Below are 15,674 nucleotides of genomic sequence, written 5' to 3'. Positions count from 1 at the left end.
AGCCACACGGGAATGGTGCAGGAATGAGCGCACGAGGCCCCTCGCTTGCACAGACAGGACATAAAACAGAAACACGGAATTTATTCCACTCTATACTGGGCTAGACTGGAGCTTCTCCTCCCTCCGCTCAGTGGATTAGCAGCCAGTAACAATGCCTCTCACAGCAACTCTCAGTTTTGTTTCCAAAAAGTTTATTCTGTTTGTAATTTCTCATACCTGTTAATCTCTCCCGGACGTCCTCAGCTGCTCCAGAGCAAGGGTGAGGCTGAGCCACGTGCCGCAAGGCTCACCGAGTCTTTCTTTGCCTTGCTGCCTGCCTGTCATCCCTGCTGCTGCTCACAGAGGCAACGCAAAGACAACGGATGGGTTTTGGATGCTCAGCTGCGGTGCTTCTTTCTGTGGGAAAGAAAATCAGTGGGAATTTTAAGAGCATGTTGAATGCAAGCACAGATGGTAAGTCAGTGTCAGCTTGTCCAGAGGACTCGCGTGTGGCTACAGCCCTGCCTCAGGCATTTCCAAGGGCCCCAACTGCTCATCTTTGCAGCTTGAAAGACCTTTCAAAGTCACTTTTGCAATCTCATGACTGCTTCCAGAGTCCATACGCTCCTTCTTCCCACCATAAAACTCCAGCGACCCTTTTAAACAACAAAACCAGCAAGGTAGCACTCAGAAGCAACCCTACAAAAACTAACAAGCCCTTGCACTCCAGCAACCGCAGGCTACTTTCTGGGAAGAAGGCAGGATATGGACACAAGGGAAGGGATCACACAGCAGTTGCTGCAAAGAAAGAGACTCCTGTTTCCAGCATAGAAAGGTTTCCTACGCACATAAATAAACCCTGTGGCCATGTCTTTTTGGTCACGCTGAGAATTTCCTCAGCTCCTGAGCCTTCTTTCAGTAGACACGGTACCTTTTCCATACGAAGCTCGTCCCACCTCGTACTTCAGGCTGCTCCTCAGCCACGGACCCAAAGTGACAGAAACGATGAAGCCGCATGGCTGTGTGGTTTCTGACAGCAAAAACCCACGCTCTGACACAGAGCATGGATCTAGACGTTTTATGGCAGTCCGGAGTATAAGAGCCTCCAAATGCTACTCATAAAAGGAACATGAAGAACTGCTTTTCAATACGATTCTCCTATTTTTTCCCCCTTTCCCTTTTTACACCCCCAATGGTGAATGACTTCAGCTCCAGTGGAAAAACAGAGAGAAGAACACCAGGAATTATTTACTTATTGCTGCCCTTTTTTCATCGCATTTTCCTCCCTTTAGGACTTGGTCCTGGCTGGTTTCCCAAGCAAGAACTGAGAGAGCCGATGGTTCATCCATCTCTGTTTAAATTACTTTTGTACTGCATTGAATAATTGTGCCTCCATTTTACTCCAGGGCTAAAGGTGACTGACTTAAAGGTGATTATCTTTTGTTAATAGCCTGCATTACTGAGTAAGATCTCAGAATTACCTTTGTAATTCTTCCCCACACTTTAATGTTGCTATTATTATTAATATTGCTCTTTAAAACATACTTTTCTCCTGTCATGTGGAGGCAGCAACTGCTGCTTCTCAGGGAGATGGTGAAAAGGCTGCCTGATATTATCAAGCAGAAAGAATCCCGTGCATCGCACCGCTTTTCTCCTTAAAGGTGGTAGGGGTTCGAGTCCAGCCATGAACAAGAGGTATTTGATTAAATCGATACAGGATGGACGCAGCCAGGCTTCCACAGTCAATACAGACACCACAGATTTGGGAGCATATTTAACCATTCTGTAGGATTTGTACAATATGTTTTATCTTTCAAATAAACCCATTTCCACCTTGGCATCCCACTGCAAGCCCTGGGGCTCGATGGGCACTTGCACCAGTAGTGTTTCTTTCCCCGGCGTGGGACTGGGATACCATCCTAAATCCAGTGGATGCAACTCCAACTTCAGAGGCAGCATCAGTGACTTCAGATTTTTTCATCCTTCTCAGGATTTACAGGAGCTCATCGACATTGCTTCAGGAAGGTCTTTAACCAAGCCAGCTCACACAGCGCTCCTGAAATACCCCATCAGGAAATCCCAGCACACCATAAATAATCGGTATTAGGCTTATATTTTTCATGGCCCAGACTTTCTGCAGTTTCTGCTCTAACAAATCACACTTGTCAAGCTTTCCCCGCATTGTCTGCTGAACACTGAGCACCAGCATTGTTTGATGGGTGTTTGCTGAGCACTCAGAAGGACAGGCTCTAGAAGGAGACTGTGCCCAGCACCACCGCCATAGCTTGAATATACAGTATTTCACACATACTTGCACGCTGTGTATTACTTCCAATGTCTTCTATCTGTTCTGTCTTGTCTTCCTTCTGTATTTATATTATTGTTTGCTGCCTCCCATACAGAGGAAACTAGCTGAAGGCTTGTGGAGAAGTGTATAATTTGGTTCAAGCGAGGCTAGCATTTTCTCTCATCATCAGAGTTGCACTCAGGTACGTAATGTGCAAATTCACCAGTGTATTGCAGGCAAAAGGTAAATGTCTTGCTATTAAAGATAAAATGTTATGAACTTTTAATGCTAACTATTATTATTAAACAGTTAAACATCAGAGGTGGAGAGAAGAAATACCTTTCCCATACTGAACTTCAGGCTGTGAGGTGCATAAACAAATGATGTATCTCTTTCACATAAAATGCATATTAGAATGCTGTTATTAAGCTCAAAACAACAGGCTTCAAAGGTAAGGAAATAGCCATGCCACCTCATCAATTAATCCCATACCATTTTTCCTGCCACATTTGGTGCCAACTGCTGCCTACATGACCCTAAAAGTTTAACACAGCCTCGTAGCCTGTTCTCCGCTCACCAGCGGTCAGCTCCCACAAGCCCAGCTCTTTTGCTAGAATCTCTGCTAGATTACCTTGGTATGCAAGGTGAGCGAGATCTGTTTTGTCAAAGACATCAAAATAGCATGTTTGGTAGAAATCTGAGGCCGCATCTTCCCACTTGCATCAGACCTAGCACATACAACTTGAATGCAAAGATGGCAAAGAGAACCGAGCCAGGAACTGTCACCCACCAAACCCCACGGCAAGTTCCTCAGACCAAGCCTGTTTCCGTGCAGACCAGTCTAATAAAACAGAGCCCTCCTGCAGAGACAGCTGCCTCTGCACGGACAGGCAACAGGTAACGAAATGCAGGAGAGCCTGTATCTCCCTGCCTTCCAGGTGCCCATCCTGCAATGCCATTTCAGAGAAGGATGGGTCTGATCCAGACCCCCCTTCCAGTGCAACCAGAAACCTGCCGCTTTGTCCAGGTCAGGCCGGGAGATGAGATTGTGTGACGCTACTGAAGTCACCCAGAAATTTAGTTTCACTCCCTGCTCTGACCTGGATCTGGGTTGGAAGCTAAACTCGCGTGCAAGAAATACAAGAGGCCAGATCCATGATGCAAATGTCCCAAACAGGCATGCAGTCTGGTTCTGCCACCTCCCTTTCAGCCTTTCTTTCAGCGCACAAGACGCCAGCCTGAGTTTCTGCCAAAAAAAGGCCCTGTGAGCAGCAGCTCTAAAGGGAAAGAAGCCGAGAGCAGCAGGGAAAGACCCCCAGCCTGCAGAGAGCAAACGTGGCATCCCTTTGCAGCACAAAATCATGCAGTTTCTGGAGAGCCACACATGCCCCCAGCCCACTGCGGCTCTCCAGGGAAGGCAAAGCCACACTTCAGGCTGGAAGCGCCTTCCCGCGCCTGATGAGTTATGCAGTTATTTAACAACTCATCGTCTGTCATTACTTACAGCTTTACACATAACCAGAACTTCCTAACTGGCTGCGCACATTATGGCCACGGCCGCCAGCAAATAAATGCCCATGGCTGATAGCCTTATTTCTATGCGGAAATTCCACCCTGGGTCTGAATACAAAATATTTAAGGTTAATCATTACATTTGTCAGATGATTAAATCCACTCAGTATTTGGCCTCTCATCATGCCCATTCAGATTAAAATCATCGGGGCTTGCCCTGCCCATAGCACCTTATTGTTCAGCGGAAGCTAGGCTCAGGTGGATAAAGTGCTGGTATATATCTCAGGCCTGAAAATAACCTTTCAAATAGTTTCCACTGTGAAACTTGCATTTTTGTGGCTGCAATCAGTCCAGAGCACTATCCAGGATGGCTGTTCAGCTGGCCCAAAACAGCGAGCTGGGCAACAGAGCCTGTAACACAAAGTCCCATTTCTCATATTGGTTTTCAAGTCGAGTTAGGCAAGTCAAGGGAAATGGTCTGAGCAGCAAGACAGAAGAAAAAGATATGAGAAAAAAATAGAGCGAAGAAAAAGATATGAGAAAAAAAATGTAGAAATGTCTGTTTGAGAAAACAGTACTTGGCTTCTGAGAATAAAAAACTTACTAGTCAGAATAGTCCTTCCCCAAAGCAGAAATTTTCCAGTGTTCCCATAAAAATGAAAGCCATAAAAAAGGATTTTCAATTCCAAAATATACACATTTTCAACTGAAAAGCTTTCAAATGTAAATAGTTTTGTTCAGCCATGATGTTCTGGCTTTGAGTTACTGATAAAGCATGGATGCTTTTAGAAAACAGCAGATACATTCCACAGAAATTTGTATTTAATTAAAATACTTTTTTTTTTCCTTTTTCTTTTTTTTTTTTTTAAATCAAAGAAAAGGTTTGGCAGGAAAGTTACAACAGGCTTAGCTGTGGTTAGGACTTTTGAATGTAGCCAGGACTGACTTAACTTCACCTCTGAATGACATCTGTCCTTTGACTTCGACAGGACATTGCCCTGCACCAGAACTGAGACAAGGGGGTCTTTCACCCACAAAAAAACCTAGCAGTCCCAAGTTTGATGCCCAAATATATTATTAGTGACAGGAAATCTTCAAGAAGTTCACTAATTCAGTTCAGCATCTACATTTTGATAACTTGTCTAAAGCTGCAAGATCTGGAAAACAAGACTGAAAATCCCCTAAAGCCGGGCCCTCAAGAAATATTCTGTATGTCTTTTTCTGAAGCATGTAGAAAAACCACAAGAATAGCCCTTCCTCAAGGTATTTTGAAACCTCAGCTCCTAGTTGGATTGGAGAAGGGCACAGGCAAGCGGAAATGAAAATCATCTGGGGAAATGTTCACAAGGCTGCTTAAGACCTTATGGAAGCCTCTGTCTGGATTTGGATGAAAGATGGAGACAAGGGCAGCTTCAGGGAACGAAGGAGATTAGAGGCAAAGAGGCTGTTTGCATTTTAGCAGGAAACTTGAGCAATCTTGAATTTCAAAATGGCTGAGAAAGGTGAAATTAGACCAGATACTGTCCCACCAGCAGCTGTGATGGTCTGAACTGGAAAAAGCTCTAATAGTACCTGAATTTAGAGGTGGATGAAGAATGAGACCCAGCTCTATTCTTCAGTCGCCCATCTAGTCTTTAACCCTCAGCACCACGAACAGGTTCTTCGCCACCTACTTTCAAACTGAACAACTGAGCAAAATTCACTCTGAACAGGGTGAAAAAGGAGATTTGAGACACTTCCCTTTTACAAAAACCTCTCAAATGACTGCATGCATGCATGCAAATTACATGTAAAGGAGGCCTGACTTACCTAATCAACCCCTTCTCTGGCACCAGGAAGCTGGCTGCCCAACATCCACATGGTGTTTCTGGGGGCTCTGGCAGCTCCTCTCTACGACACCGACGGGTACCAACACCACCCCCCAACCTTCCAGGGCTTCGTGCTTGGCTTACAGGCAGTCTGTTGGCTGAAGATAACATGGACTTTGGGCCAAACGTACAGCAAATGTTTTGATTTACAGAGTTGAGCTGTGGCAAAAGTGCCTGTGCAGGTGGGGAGGAAGCAGTCTGAAAGGAGGGTTTCCTTCCTCAGCTCCTTCCATCTGGCAAAAGGCTGCGGAAGTCATTTGATGCCGGGCAGAGCGGGTTGGGAAAGACCCCACGTTCACCGGGAACAGCCATGGCTTTGTACGGCTCACCATGTTTTTCTCCACAGCTGAAGCGTGAACTCACAAGAGGAACCTCAACGACTTGGGCTCAGTCGCTTGGTCACGGGCAGTCAATGACGAGAACAGCTCTAGATCTTGCCGTATACCTCAAAATACACATCCCCATTGCAGGAAGGACAGAGGACCAGCATCGTTACTCATGTCTCCCAATGATGACAGAAGACAATGCGTTGCCCTCAAAAAGGCTCATAGACCATCAGCTCCCATGGAACAATAACCAGTTTACATTGGGGCAGATCTAACTTTGCTCCCACACAAGGCAGAGTAGAAAAATACTAAAGTCTTGTTCATAAATCACTGTCAGCCTGTGACGAGGGCTGTCCAAGCTACAACGAGATTAATTGCTCAAGTCATGGTTCCCTCTCCATTCCCCTCCCTGCCCGCTCCAGAAGTTGGAGGATCTGGAAACCATAATCCAACAAACGTGGCTTTTCCTTTCCTTTAACCTGATGGGATTTCAGATGGATCAGCTGCAAAAACACTTCAAACCCATACGCAATCTTTCAGAAAATTGGGAAAGGGCCGTGGGTCTCCCAGGGCAAACAAGTGCCTAATTATGCAGCCAAAGATATGCAATGCTATCCCCAACTAACTGTTACGTGGCAGATGCCTCTCACAAATCACTCCTGCTGCTTATTTTTATATTTTTCTCTGTCTAGTCACCACATGCAGCCTAAAACAGATCAGCATGTAAAAAACTCACTGCTCTGGAGCAGCACTGAGAAAGACTCTCCTCCTCATCGGGGCAGGAACTCACACTGAAAATGGAGCAAATACTGGAAAGCGCATCAATAGCAAAATCACCCCACTACGATTATTATTTGACTTTATTACTTAAAATACATCTTAACATTCTAAAAACACATCCAGTTGTTGCAATAAGAAGGGAAGGGCTGAGATTTCACCTGTGTATAATACCACAGCTCCTTTTACTGCTCTCCAGAAGACAGGTAACCTGCACTGAACTGCATCTGCGACTGTCTTAAAACAATCAGTAAGAGACTAGAAAATGGATGCAACTCAAACGCATCTCAGTAAATGAGAGAGAATCTGATCTGGTTCAGTCTGAGCCCAGGTGTATGCAACAAAGCTTTGGGTAGAAACTAAGATGAGGATTTAAACTGAAGACTGTCTGGAAGATGTGTACCAGTGCTACTACAGGCATACTAACCTGTGCAGCACAGTGCCACAGTCACGCCTCAGCACAAAATACATCAGCACCCAGACCAGAACTGCCTTGCACCAGCTAAGCTTGGATCCCAAGCGTAACACACGCTGGCCTGGCTGCAGCCACTCCAAAACACTTACGGAGCATTTAAGGATATGAGGGTTTTTTAGCCTGTGAATTTTTCAGGACAGATGATGTCTCTTCACTACCTGCATGTACAGCATGAAGCACAATGGAGCTCTCCTCCTGCTTGGAACCGTTACGCAGGTGATGCCACAGCAGAATTTATTACCAACTCAAGCTTTCCCACTCTCAGATGTCACTGCTTTTTCTAAGCTTTCAGCCTTTCCCGAGACAGGAGGTGGCAGCAGGTCAGTGTGGTTCAGCGCTTTCCTTGCTATTGACCTCCTCATCCGTTGTGAACATAAAAACTCGCCTCCTCCCACTTCCACGCTTACCGGAGCCCCCGCCAGCCTCATGCTCTGCAACCCGAGCCCTTTCTGCAGGCCGTCAGCTCAGCCTTGACTGTTCTCAGTAGGAACCACATAGGCTCCATTAATCATCTTTTCTCCAAGCCTCCAGTTTTCCGCTCAGCCTCCCGCCCAGCCCTCGAGCATCCTGTCCTCCACGCCGCTCCTGGGCTGCGTCCAGGCCAGCCTCACGCTCACATCGTGACTTCTTTGCACCACGCACATCTGACACCATTTATTAAGCAACACCATTTACTAAGCTGTAACATGCTGGGCCGCACCGTATCTCTTTTCCTATTCAGACATAATTCTAGGAACAATCTAGATGAGATCATATATAGAGGAAATGACACTTCTTGCCTGTACTGAGGACCAAATGGCAGCATTGTACGTTGAAGTGCCACAGATGTTTGATACGGTTCTATTTTTAGCCATTCCCTCCCTTCCCAGATCAAAACAATGAGAGGGGTTTCTCAGTGACTTTTGCTATACGGTGTCTGCTCAACTGCAACTAGAAACATCTTCTCATGAAACCAAAGGTTTGAAAAGCCCAGGTACACACTGGCATATGGGCTTGAACACTCGTATCAGCTGTATTGGCATCATTCACTGTCCTCCTGGCAAACAGAGGAGACAGCAACTTCTCCTCTCCATTCAGGAATGAGACTTCAGCTCCTCCAAGGCCCCAGGTTTGTGAATGGTGCTTCACAGCTCCCCTGCATTTTCCACAGCCACGCAAAACCGCGGCAGGCAGGCAGACAAAACACCAAACTCAGCAGGACATGTGATCCTCTCTGAGGAAAATGTCAACTTTTCAGCCAGAAAGAGAAAACTCTGTCCCAGAGTGCTTTGAACTTAATGAGGCATGTTATTTTTAGCTTTTATAGATGAAAATGTCATTAAAAGCAAACATATTTCTGGGGAAAAAAAGCTAAATTCCCTGCAGCTTGGACTCTTTTGAAAGCCACCTCTACTTTCAACAGAAGATGATGGGTTATGATAATAATAAACACATTGGGCACCTTTTTCCTTTCCACGCAGGGCACTGCAGTGTTGCTTCCAAATAGATAACAATGTAATTTCCTTCCATTTAAAAATCCATTTGTTACTACCATGTAACTGAGAACCTGGTCTTCTCCTGCCAGAACGACCATCTGAAGTCTGGCTGAAGAGGCAGCACATGGAAACCTAACACAAGGCAGATGGCTCTGTACCCAGTCAGGCACAATAATAATCAGTCAAAATCCATACTCATAAATTGAACTAAACGGAAAGCTCTGTACAGGCAAGGGAGTTAGTTCATTTTGGGGTTAGTTTTATTTGTCCTAAGGGCTACTGGCACAGAGGATAAGTAGGAGGGTAACTTGAAATCAATCTTGCTAGAGAGCTTTCATCCCAGTGAAAACATCCATGAGTAAAGTAGTTTGCAGAAAACGATCATCTGGTGCCTGGGTTTGAATTATAAGAGCACAAAGTTAGGCTCTGACTCCATCTCTGGGCATTCAGGCACTCTGCACCAGAAGCACTTGCAATTCAAAGATGCAGTTTTGCAGTGCCAGTAGAAATCGGGCTTCTTTTAATACAGGACCTAAAGATGGATTTAGGAACCATTCTGGGAACCACGTTGTGAACATTTTTGCTTAAATCCTCGTCCATCTGATAATCTTCCACCACTCTTCAAGAAGTATCTGCCAAAGTAGCAATTTAATGACTTTATCCACGTGGATCTTGCCACCTCCTTGCTCTCCCCAGCCCCTCACACTGGTAAATGTGGCTCCTCAGAACTCACAATGTGAGGAATGTGGAATTTTCTCCAGGAAAAACACATCCATCTCCCAGGTCAGAGAAATTTGACTCAGTTGTAACATTAACAAAGCCTCTCTTGGACAGATGTGAAGAAGGGGGACATAATCAACATTCTTCCCTAGGTCTAATCTGCTGCTGCACTGGTGCCGATCCCAGAATCCATCTGAGCAACATCATTACCGTGTCTCCAAAGAGGTGTAGCTGGAGGACAGTGAGAGGCTCTAACTCTGCTTTACAAACCTTTCACTACAGAGGCAAACGCCCATGCCGAAACTCTACACTTCCAAAAGCTTCCAGATACCGCTTCCCCTCAGCCCCTACATCACTGGGGTCACAGGGGTATCATTCAGGGTTTGATTCACCGAAGGATTAAAAACATCACCAGGAAATGTTTAAACCAAGCACACATTGCATTCGCAGATGTTTACAGGGAGGACTCCGTGATCTGTTTTCTGTTTGCATCCTTTCCTGAAGATCAACCTGTACCCACATCTGTGCTGTCACCCTGGCAGCTGGAGGACACAGCAAGAGCCAAAGCATAGGTGGGAAAAGAGCGAAGGACTTGGATAAGAGGGTGCCCAGGGTCTGGCAGCATCCTCTACCTGCACGTGGGGCAGTGAGGACCATCCTGCAGAAAGGAGGTGGCTCTGGGACACTTGGCTGCCATCAGTCAACCAGTAACGGGAACAAGATTCTCAGTTCCTGGACTGTCCAGGATCCAAACAGGACAAGACAAATGGGAGGGCTGGAAGGAGCAGCAATTCCAAAATTGTGTATTAAATACAGCAGCTGTACATATGTGTGCTTAGGGAGCATGGAAGGCCTCAGGACGTTCTTGGCTTTCTTCTGAAAAAGACATACAATGAAGTCTTGCTCAATAGTAGCTCAGGAAAACATAATTTCTGACATGGGTGGGCTCCAAACCAGAGCTTTAACACTATTGACTTTAATCTCTGCCTCTCTGGAGTAAGTCTTGATGGATTTATTCTAAGCACCAGGTTAGATTCCCAAATGGTGCCAACCAGCTTTTTGTGGAGGCCAGTGGAGCTCTGCCAATCTGCACTAACTCTGTATTTACAAGGATTTTCGATAGGTAGAATTCAGAGATGTTGAGAGGTCCACATTGTAAAAAGTAGCACTAAATCAGGAGAGTGAAAAATGGGGCGACGGACAGACAGATTTCAAGAGACCATTCATAAGCCTTTGCTTTAGAAGGACATGGGCCACAGCCAGAACAAAAGACACACACATATAGCCCCACAGCCTAATTCCAGGAAACCAGAGTGAAGTGATGTCTACTTTATCACTATCATAAGTAGATGAAAATCCAGCAAATGCTTCAAGAGACAAACCCCCCTGACGTTAAGAGGGAAACTGCCCTCAACTTCTACCCACCTTGGATCAGGCTTAAAAAAAAAAAAAAAGTGTCAATTTTTTAAAAGTACTGAGGTAAGGAGCAAACTGATTGTCAGTTCAAGCAGCTTCATGTCTGTAGGTTAGGTGAGCAGCTGTGAAAAATCCTTTCCCTCCCCAATATGTTACCAGGCAGCCAGTTCAGCCAGTAAAGAGCTCCAGAGCACCCAGCCATGCCCCTGTTGTAACTCAAGTCCTTTACAAACCACTGCCTCCACCGCAGCAAAGGGAGAGCCAGCTCCGCTCTTGGGCAGCCTTTTTTGTCCATACAAATATGACATGAGAAATTTCAGTCCATAACTACCTTGCTAAATAGCATGTAATAGGTAGAAACAGTTCAACGCACTTTTCAGTCCGCTTTCAGTGCAGATTAACTCGCAAATTCTGTCTCTGAGCATGCCAGCACGTACCAAGCTTTACTCCAGGCAGAAGTGAGATCAGTGTTTGCTCTGTGTTTTTCCAGAAGGGGGGGAAAAGAAGACATTTGAAGGGTGGCATTCTTTTTAAAAAGGGGTCAACAATAGGTCAACAATACAAGAAAATAGGTCATGTCATCTTAATTGGGAAGTCATGAATTTGGGGCTGTCCCCATCCTGGTAACACAGCAAGGATCTTTGTTCCAAGCATTAGGCAAAAGCCAGCACCGTTAGCCAAAATAACTTTTCAAGCAAACTCTCATTGAATAAATCTTTTACACTGAAGGGAACATTTTTCAGTCCTCTGTTTTTTAACACCATTAACTTTAACTGTCAAGCCTGACAAGTACGGAAAACTGTTTTCTTACAAAAGTTAACATAAAAAACATTTTCCACTAAAAGGAGTTTTCCTCACTACACATTAACTCTCCATTTTGCCATTTAACTCTAATTGCTATTTTTCTGCATTCCAAATCTTTTTTCCTCTTCAAGATCTGGACTTTAAAGAGTCTGAGTAGACAGACGTTAACGCTTGTTTATAGAAGTTCTGTAACATGGATGTATTGTAATGAACTAATTATATTTAAGAGAAGGATCTGAGAATAACCATGACCCGTTAATCACATTCATTCGCATGCTCCTGTTCTTTTTCCCTACTGTTTCCAAGTGTCTAGGTGAATTCTTGAAAATATTCAGGAGTCTAAAAACATTTTGGGACTTTCAGAGCCAAATCATGACATGAATTAACAGCCACACAGGGTGGAAAGGGAAAAGGAGTGCTGGTCCATTAGGACATCAGCTTACAAGTGGGGAGACGCTGGCTCAGCAACCTGCAGGCACATGTCTCAGGAGGGGTTCCTCTCTCCTGACTTTACCTTCTGAATGCTGCATCTAGCCTCAGGTGTCTCCTTAGTCAGTCGAAAGCATCAGTACCTCCCAGTGACAGCGTGGGTTGAAGGGGGACAAATCTACGCTGCACAGACTGACGTTAACTGCCCGGGTGGGTGTGCCGTGGGAGTCCCTGCTGCTCCCAGCACGCTGCAGCAACGGGCTACATTACGAAAGGATAAAGCCTGAAGTGATTTAAGACATGTAACTTGATTTTAAAATGTCCGCACTAGTGGGATTTGTGTTGATTTACCTCTGTACGTTTCTAAACTGAGTTAAGTGGCTGCACAAATGGTCCAGAGATGTCCCCTAGAACAGGCTCCCAGGAGATGCAGCGATGCAGGCGCTTGTCTGCGTGGATGCGCTTCTCGTCTCCGAGCAGGTGAAGGAATCAATATGAAGCAAAGTGAATTAACCTGTATCTGGAACACTTTAATAAATAACAAGGTTTTCAGAAAATTCAGTCCCCAGTTCATAGGTTCTTCCGCAAATCCTCATCTAAGCTGGTAAGAAACAAATAAAACTCCTAACTCACTTCTAGATCAGCCTATTTTTGTGAAACCACCTCTTGTGTTACACTGCAACACACAGGCAGCTGAGCTGGTAGTGTGCATAGTGTCAGGGGTTGTTGGATTAATCCATGACAAAACTAGACGAGACCACTGTGATTTTCACTTCTGACCCCCTGGATAACCCAAGCCATAAGACTTCCCAGAACTGATTCCTTCTAAAACTAGAACAGATATTTTAGAAAAAGAAAAACATGTAAAAATTTCCAATGAAACAGAAAGCTTCGTGTTTCTTGGTGCGCTGTTGTGAGTGGTTAATTGCTCTCACTGCTGAAAATGTGTTTTATATTTAGTCTGAGTTCACCAACCTTCAGTATCTCTCTACTGGTTTTTACCGCATGTTTGTTTGCTGGACTGAAGTCAGCCTTTTTATTGTATTTGTTTCTCTCCACCAGACTGTTCAAGTCTCCCCGTCACCTTCCTCTCTGTTAGACGATGCAAACGGTCTCCTTCAGTCTCTGGTGGGTAGATGTGCTTTCCAGTCATTTAACAATTCTTACAACCTTTTTCTCAATTCTCTCCAATTGTTGATAACAACATCTTCCTTGAACTACCAAAGTCACAGCTGGCAACTGCAGAGGGAGCACCTTCCTCCTTGTCTCAAATACTCCTCTTTTTATACACCCAAAGATGACATTTCCCTTCTTTGCCACACTCCCATGAAGGGGTCTGTACTTGTCTGATGGTCCCCACAGCTTCACACATCTTTTTCAGAGTCAACAGTTCCCAGGATATGGCCCAGCTCTACATGGGTCCTATTAAAAGACATTGCTTGTTTTCGTCCAGGTTACTAATAGGATCTAAATCATTCTGCACTGGTGATCTGTCTTTTATTTCAGTTATCTCTTCTTCAGATTTTGACCTCATTACAAATATAGATCCGTGATAACCCCAGGACTCCATTAGAAGCATGTCTACTCACTGACGAATTCCCATTTAAAACTGGAGACCACAGCAGTTTCTTATCCATTTCAGAGGTGCCTAATTGGTTTTCTATCATTGCAGTATTGTATAAGAAGTTATTCATAGCCAAAGGCAATACTTTCACAGGACCACAGGGTGATTCAGGTTGGAAGGGGCTTCAGGAGGTCACCTAGTCCAACCTGCTCCTCAAAGCAGGGTCAGCCATGAGATCAGACCAGGATCCTCAGGCTTTTCTAGAAGTTTATCATACCGGTACTATTACATTTATCAACACAACTTGTAATCTTCCTGAAAAAAAAAAAATCTAATTAGACAAGAACCATATTCTATAAGCCCATGTTGATTGACATTACTTACATTAATCCCTTTAATTCTTTACTAATTACATGCCCTATCAGCAATTCCATTATTTTGTCTAGGATTAATGTCAGGCAGAAAAATCTGTAGTCATGTGAGCCACCTTGTTTATCCCTTAAAAAATAATGGCACAAAACTAAACTTCTTCCACATAGCTGTAACTTGCTGGTATTTATTATCACTAATTAAGAGCTGGTATACAATATTCTTTCAATACAAAAAGTGTTTTATTGTTAAAGGACATGATCCCACAATCTCCCTTTTCCCCGTAAAGAAACAGAAATATTTATTGAACTCTTCAAAATTCTGTACAATATTATAACAACGCTATCATTTTCATGTAGCACTGATCTATTGTAAACATAATTATATCACTCAAGAAAGAGAGCTGCATTTCTATGGGGATTTCATTTTCAAAGCCATATGTTGGAGCCTTGTGCTGCAAATACTAAAAATGTGCTCGGAATTCCTAAAATTATACTTGAAAATATCCAGACACAAAAACAATCGCATCTAACATAGAAGAAATTCTATATTAGGCCTCATTTTTACAGATCAAGGGGAACTGATGACAGAATGTAAAAATATAGTAGCAGCTTAGGTACAAGAGACTGATTTGATTACATTTGTTATGTGCAAATAGAATAAAGTCCAAACGAGTAATGTATCTACTTGATGATTTAAAATGCCAGCTTAACAAAGCTGAAAATAATTACAAAGCAAAACAATTGGGAGAAAGAATTTGAGCTGGAATCTGTGAATGATAATTGGGAACTGTTCAAGACCATTTTACTGCCTACGCAGAGGAACCACAATCCCACAGAAAAGAAAGAAGGCTGTGCTGGCTAAAAGCTGCTCTGGCTTGGAGGGCAAGTGAAAGCCAAATCATAAAGTAATAAATAAACGGGAAATTCTTCCCCATGGAAGACAAGAAACATTAATAGCAATGAATATAAGTCAGCAGCAAGGAATTCCACAAAATTGATAAGGGATGTCATGCATGGATTGAAGAAAAATAAAGATACTGAGGACAAAAGAGGAAATGAAGGTTTTGTCTTCTGTGTGCAGAAGGTCAAAGATTCAGATCAGTAAGCAGCAAACACGCTGCAACAGGCAACACAAGTCAAACCTCCTGCTGGCACGCTCAGTTCTGCTGTTGCTGGATCAGGTAGCCCCAGCAATGCCCTCCCACGCTGCAGTCATCCCTGTCCGTGACACAGATGATATCTCAAAACGCAAAAGGAGTGGCAAGTTGCCCCAAATGGGGTTGAAGACCATGCGTTTCCTCAGCTGGCCACTCTCCTGGGCTGTAGCAGCACGGAGGAGGCGACAGGCTGTCAGGAACAGGACCATAAGCAGAGGCAGAACTGAAGGAGGAACGAGCCATCACAGGATGCTCTCCCTGACAGGCCACTTGTGGTGGCTGTGGCACCCATTGGGTGCCTCTGTATTGTTAGCAGCAGGACACTGGGGTAGGGTTTTGCCCAACTAAAAACTGCTAGGCATCTTCTAGAGTTAAAAAAGACCATCGCTGTCTTCAGCTCTTTCCAGCTAACCTTTGACCTGTGTCTGCACAAGTTATGGATAACAACACACAAGCATTGTGCTGTGCTATGTTTGTCCATCCAACCCATCTCCAGAAAAACAAAGGACCAAGA

General features: G+C 44.4%; 1 long non-coding RNA gene across 1 annotated transcript in view; it reads right to left on the bottom strand.

Moving 5' to 3' along the window:
- Positions 1–296: 296 nt before the first annotated feature.
- Positions 297–15,674, bottom strand: part of LOC127024149 (uncharacterized) — a 113,139-nt gene continuing 97,761 nt past the window's right edge. Inside the window, exon 3 of the long non-coding RNA XR_007767527.1 lies at positions 297–396. This is a non-coding gene — a long non-coding RNA (uncharacterized LOC127024149). The remainder of the gene's footprint in view (positions 397–15,674) is intronic.

Source organism: Gymnogyps californianus, chromosome 19 (genome assembly GCF_018139145.2).
Source record: "Gymnogyps californianus isolate 813 chromosome 19, ASM1813914v2, whole genome shotgun sequence".
Lineage (NCBI taxonomy): Eukaryota > Metazoa > Chordata > Aves > Accipitriformes > Cathartidae > Gymnogyps > Gymnogyps californianus.
This window is presented reverse-complemented; position numbering and strand designations above follow the sequence as displayed.